Consider the following 5,544-nt stretch of genomic DNA (forward strand, 5'->3'; position numbering starts at 1 on the left):
GAGGAGGAGGAAGAGGAGGAGAAGGAGGACAAGGAGAAGGACAAGGAGAAGAAGAGGAGGAAGAGGAGGAGGAAGAAGAAGAAGAAGAAGAAGAGGAAGAAGCCACATCAAGTGATTGACCTACACCATCTAGGCTTATGTAAGCACATGCTATGATGCTCACATGATGATGAAATTGTCTCACTTTGCAAGTCTCAGAACTTCTCCCATGGTTAAGCAACACAGGACTGTTCGTATAAACCACCTAGCACTTCCCCAGCACACAGATAGTGAGCTGCTCACTACTAATATTGTTAATCATTTATTATAAATATGTATCAATCAGTTGCTACAAACTATATAGAAGGCTAGGGGATGGGGCTTCAGGTTTTTACCATTTAGAATCTCCCAGCCTGGTAGGAGAGGTGCACAGAAAAATCAACAATTAGGATACAGTGTGGTCTTTCATTAATGATTATTTTTAAAAAACTACCACTAATCAATGACAACCATTTTTCCTAGTCATTGTGTACTATGTACTTTATATAAATCAAGTATATAACCTTTCTAGTCCAAATATATGATTTCAAATCCCAGCATTATCACCAAATAATTATGTGATCTTGGACATGTGAATTAACTTTTTTGCCAGTTAGTCATCTCATTCTGAAAAAGAACATAAGTTTGAAAAAATATGTACTATATCACCAGAGTGTCTTGCACATCATAGGTGCTTAATACAAGTCCATTGGCCAGAAAAGTCGAATCAGCCTATAAAGCAGTGACTGAAGGTATGTGGAAGGCTGGTACTGGGTGGCTGCTGTCTGTTGGACAGTGTGTTTTGGAGGTCGGAGGGCAGACAACAGTCTCACCTATGGGGTGTGGCAAGATTGATGCTCAGTGACTCTTCTGGTTGGAATCAATTCTGAGTCAGTGATTGTAGCTACAAAGACCAGAGGCTAGATGGAGCTGACAAGAACCAGGCAGAATGTTCCAAAGAAAACCTCCCAGACCAAGGAGGATGATAAGGAGAAGTGGATAGAGAGAAAGATGCGTGTTCCCAGGGAAGCTGGGTGCTTTGAGCTCTCTCAGGCATTTCCAGGCCTACCTCTCTCAACCCTACATCATGGTCAGGATGGCTTTTGCTGGCTCCGGACCAGGCCTTCAGGGGCTGACAGAGGACAAGACACATCACATTTCTCTTTGTCACAGTTTCCTTACCTCCAGTCAGGAGTGTAATCCTAGTCCTGCTCTAAAGTGCAGGATTGCTGAAAGAATCAAATGTAACAGAGTCTTGAGAAATGTAAAGTACTACAAAAATATGCATTATCATGACTGACATCATTACTACTGCTGCTGCTGCTATGATAACTACTAATGACAGCTCTTACGCATCTGTCAGGTATACCTTAAGGATTATCACTAATCCCTCCTAGACCCTATTAATTAAATGTGAAGAAACTGAGGCCAAAAGAGACAGGGCCATCACTAGTCCCTTTATTGCCTGCCTCTATGTGAACTGAGGAAAGATACCTTTTCTGGGGCCAGGGACGTAGCTCAGTGGCACGGCGCCCACCTCGTAAGTGGGCACTTACTTGAGTTTGATCACTGGTACAAAAAAAGGACAGCTTTTCTCTGGGGTAGAGGTGGTGTCCCACGGTGGGGCCATGGAGCACAGGCTGGTTCTTAGTTCCTGCCTATCTTTGAACAAGCAGTCTTTTGTTAGGCATACCTTCAACAACAGTTTGCAGAACTCTGTGCAAAGACATCAAGTAGATTGGTTCAATAAAAGGCCATACTAGGACTCAAACGTAGGCCCAGAACATTACATAAGACATAGGTGCCCCAGCAGGGCAGTCAGCTGCCTGAGCCAGGAGCTTCTATGCAGACCACAAACAGTGGCTGCTTCTCCTACACACTCAGGCCTTGCAGACTGCTGTGGGGATGAACAGGAACAAAGCAGACAGAACTCCACACCTCAGGGAGTGCATTACCTCTGTGACAGAAGCAAGCAAATCAGAACACATCAGCCCCAGAACTGAGTTAGTGCTCAGGAAGGAAATGAACTGCACAAACACACCTCTGTTTAAACGAATGAACATTCTTGTTGTGCAGCCTGATAAGTCTGTGGCTCAGCCTGCCTCGCTTCCTGTCACAGAGCACCTGGCTCTCAACTCAGGAAAGATAATCACTCTGAGAACCAGCTCTGCTCAGGAGACCTGACAACCAGCTTGCAGTCTAGGGTGAAACCTGTCTTTCAACGAGGCTTCACCTCCTCCGGTGTCAGACAAGGGGAAACCCAACCCATGAAGGAGAGGGTTTCCTGGGCATCTGTAGCTCTACATGACCCCAGGGAGATGAAGGAGCCCCAGAATTCCCAGCTCAGAGTACCTCCAGAACAAAGACCCAAAGTTTCCTGCTGGCACAACACAAGACACAGGGTGCTCAGGTTCCAGGTGCACGACAGCTATCATCTGTCAGTCCTGATACCAGCCTGTCCACTTGGATAGTCAGATGGACAAATCGCACAGCGCTGGAGTGTGCTTGGGGCTGCAGAGGGCAGGAAGGGGGATGGTCTCAGAGACATCAAAACAAATAGCACCTGGCCCCAAAGAAGAGGGCAAGGGAAAGTTGAGTGTCTCAGGCAGGATGAAGGAATGGCTGGCCCTTCCTTATCATTGAAGAGTTTAATGAGGCTTATTAAAAATCCATTTTGGGGTCCTATTGAAAAATGACACCACAAGTGTTTTCTTTCTTCATAAGAATTGCTTCCCAGGGATTACACACATGCGTGTGCATGCACACTCAGGGACTCTCCACAAACCTCACACCCCATCACATTCCACACAAATCCTGCACATCCTGTACTTTACACACACACATCTGTACATGTACATCAAAGATCACCGCCACCCCCCCACACACACTGTAAAAGAGAAAAACTAGGGCTTGTCCCAGGGGTCATTTGTGCACCCTTTGAAATTCCAGACTTTGAGGGAACCCAAGAGGTCCATCAGTGAGGAGTTGTTCTTCACAAAAACAAACAGCACAGTCTCTAATCCCTATCATTCTCCACTCCGTGCCTGAGGCAAGGCAGCTCAATAAAGGCAGAAGCTACCGGTTTGCTTTACAGTCCAGGATCATTAAGCTTTGGAGAAGCAGCAGCCTTCAGCAGGGTCACTGCACAAGAAGGGGGCTGTGTCCCCCAGCCCGTGGCAGATTCTCTCTGATATGCTAAATCCAGCCACTTGGAGGAGGCAGCCTTGGCCCCTAGCGGGTTTCCCTCTGGATCTCAACTTGCCCATGGCTGCCTTCACTCCTACGCAGAGAAAGGCACAGGTTTCTGAAACAATCAGCTAGACACAGGAAAAAAAAACCCTTGTGGGATTCTGCCTCGTCGTGGGCTATATCTAAATGCCTGTCTCCCCAGCATTACACTCACTGCTGAGGGATAAGATTAAAAAATGCCCACACACATGCTAAAACCATCAGGTTGAACGGTTTACTGTGCTTGGAAACAGAAGATTTGGAGTTAGCAGAATTGGAACTCAAGCCTAGCCCTGATCCTTAATTACAAGATGACCTTGGCCAGGTCTGAGCTATGGTTCCCCCTCTGTCAAATGGCAATAGCTACTTCTTTCCATCTTACAGAGTTGGGGGAAAGATCGTAAAAACCCCTCCAAACCACAAACTCCAAAGTAGATGTAAGAAATCCTTATGAGATAGTAACGAGGAGTAGAGGAATCTCATAAACTGGGCTGCGAGCTCCTTCAGGGCAGAACCTATGCTGTATTTAGTTTGTCATCCCCAGTGCCCTAGCACCCAGCCTAGCACCAAATATTCTGGGGAGAACAGTTTGAAAGGATGAATGCAGAGTGAGTAAATCCATGGGTGATGTTGCTTGCCTGAAGTCAAAGAGTAGGTAGGTCACTGTGGGCCCTGAGCCCATGTCACCCGTCCCCAGTTCAGCACTCTGTGTTCCTGATGCACCAGGCACTTGGGTTTATTAAAGGACAGTGAGCATATATCAGCCGCAGCATGGGCTTGTTTGTAATGGGGCCTACCCTGCCCAGAAGAAGACCTAATACAGGCCAGGCAACGTGTGGAATTGTCTACAAACTTGTTAAACGTTCCAACAAGACATGCATGGGAACAAACAGAAACCACGGTGTAAATAATACCCAAATGCCTCAACCTGGCTCATTTTGTTTCCTTTCTTGAACTGTGCAAAACAGAAAAGTCTGGGGCCGGTGAGTCTGGAGGAGGTCAGGTCATAGGGTTTAAAAGTGTGTCTTGTTTCAGGCTCACTTTCCGCATTACTTACCTACTGACCAAGTATCCCCGAGATCACTAGCCTTCTCTGATTCTCAGTTTTTCCATCTGCAAAACAAGAAGACAATCACAATCAATCCCTTGAGTCCTCTGGACTAAGATGCATCACCAGTTTTATACCTTATGTTGGTTACCAACTATTTATGATCCCGTGCAACCAAGGACATTGTTAATGGTCAGGGTTGCAGGGGAACTATTTAGAAAATGAAGTGTGATCATAAAAAATTAAGCACGATTATTAACAGTTATGTGTCAAGCATGGATGCCAACTGTACCCAACCCTCAGTACAGAAAATTCAACCTTCCAATCATTTTGGCATTTATTTTTCATAGTTGTCAACATACAAAGAAGCTAGTAAGAATAGTAAGAAGAAAAGAGCAAAGTTCAGTGCTATGACCTCAATATACTCACTTTCAACATTTTGGGGCATTTTCCATTTTTTTTTCTTTTAAACATCGAGTTTACCTTTTTTCAGAGCAGAGTACAGCTAGCTATAAAGATATATAAATTCAAAAGTACTCAGCAGATCATGTTTCTCCATCTCTTATTCTTAGCCTTAGTCCAGGACTGCAGCCCTTGTTAAGATTATTTTATTCTTCCCCCTCCCCCACCATTTTGAGTTTCGTTGATTTTATTTGTCAGTTTCCCCAATTACTTTTCAGGTCTGTCTGCAGGTCTCTGTCAGGCACAACTGAGTTCAGTGGAGCAACCTTAGCTCTTGGACTGGGATCCGTTGTCTCATCCAGTAAATAAGGAGCTAGGACCAGCCAATTAGAGATAGCCCCATTAATTTAAAAAGAAGAGGCTAAGGAAAAGAAAAGGGAACTCATTGATCTGAGACCCTACTGTGTGGTAGCTACTGAGATAATAGCATGTACAAGTATTATCTCATCATCCTCCTAACTTTCCTGGGAGATTTTACAGCTGAGAAAACCAGTTTGGCAAAGCTTGAAGATCCATCAAAGACCTGCTACAGTAATTTGGGTACCAGTTTTTGTTATATCCACGTGTTGTTTCTCCTATCTCAATTTTTCCTAATCTATTCATTTTTTTCTCAGCTTCATTTAAAAAATATTTTTGCAGCTCTTTATTTGTGTCTTTTCTCTGTAAGGCCTAGTGAAAGGCAACCCCATAATATTAGATAGATTTTATAATTGCTAAAGGAGTTTGCATTTGTGACCATTCTGCATAAAAATATCTATAAAGCCACAGGTCTGAGATGGCATATATAT

The 5,544-nt window shown here is 44.5% G+C and overlaps 1 protein-coding gene across 1 annotated transcript in view; it reads right to left on the reverse strand.

Annotated features, from left to right (window-relative positions):
- The window catches only part of Tenm4 (teneurin transmembrane protein 4), a 724,757-nt gene that overhangs the window by 580,899 nt on the left and 138,314 nt on the right, over positions 1-5,544 (reverse strand). Inside the window, exon 2 of the mRNA XM_033763938.1 lies at positions 4,304-4,359. The gene's annotated coding sequence lies outside the window, so the exon portion shown is untranslated. The remainder of the gene's footprint in view (positions 1-4,303; positions 4,360-5,544) is intronic.

Source organism: Fukomys damarensis, unplaced genomic scaffold (assembly GCF_012274545.1).
Source record: "Fukomys damarensis isolate Sample0158 unplaced genomic scaffold, DMR_v1.0_HiC HiC_scaffold_16, whole genome shotgun sequence".
Classification (NCBI taxonomy): Eukaryota; Metazoa; Chordata; class Mammalia; order Rodentia; family Bathyergidae; genus Fukomys; species Fukomys damarensis.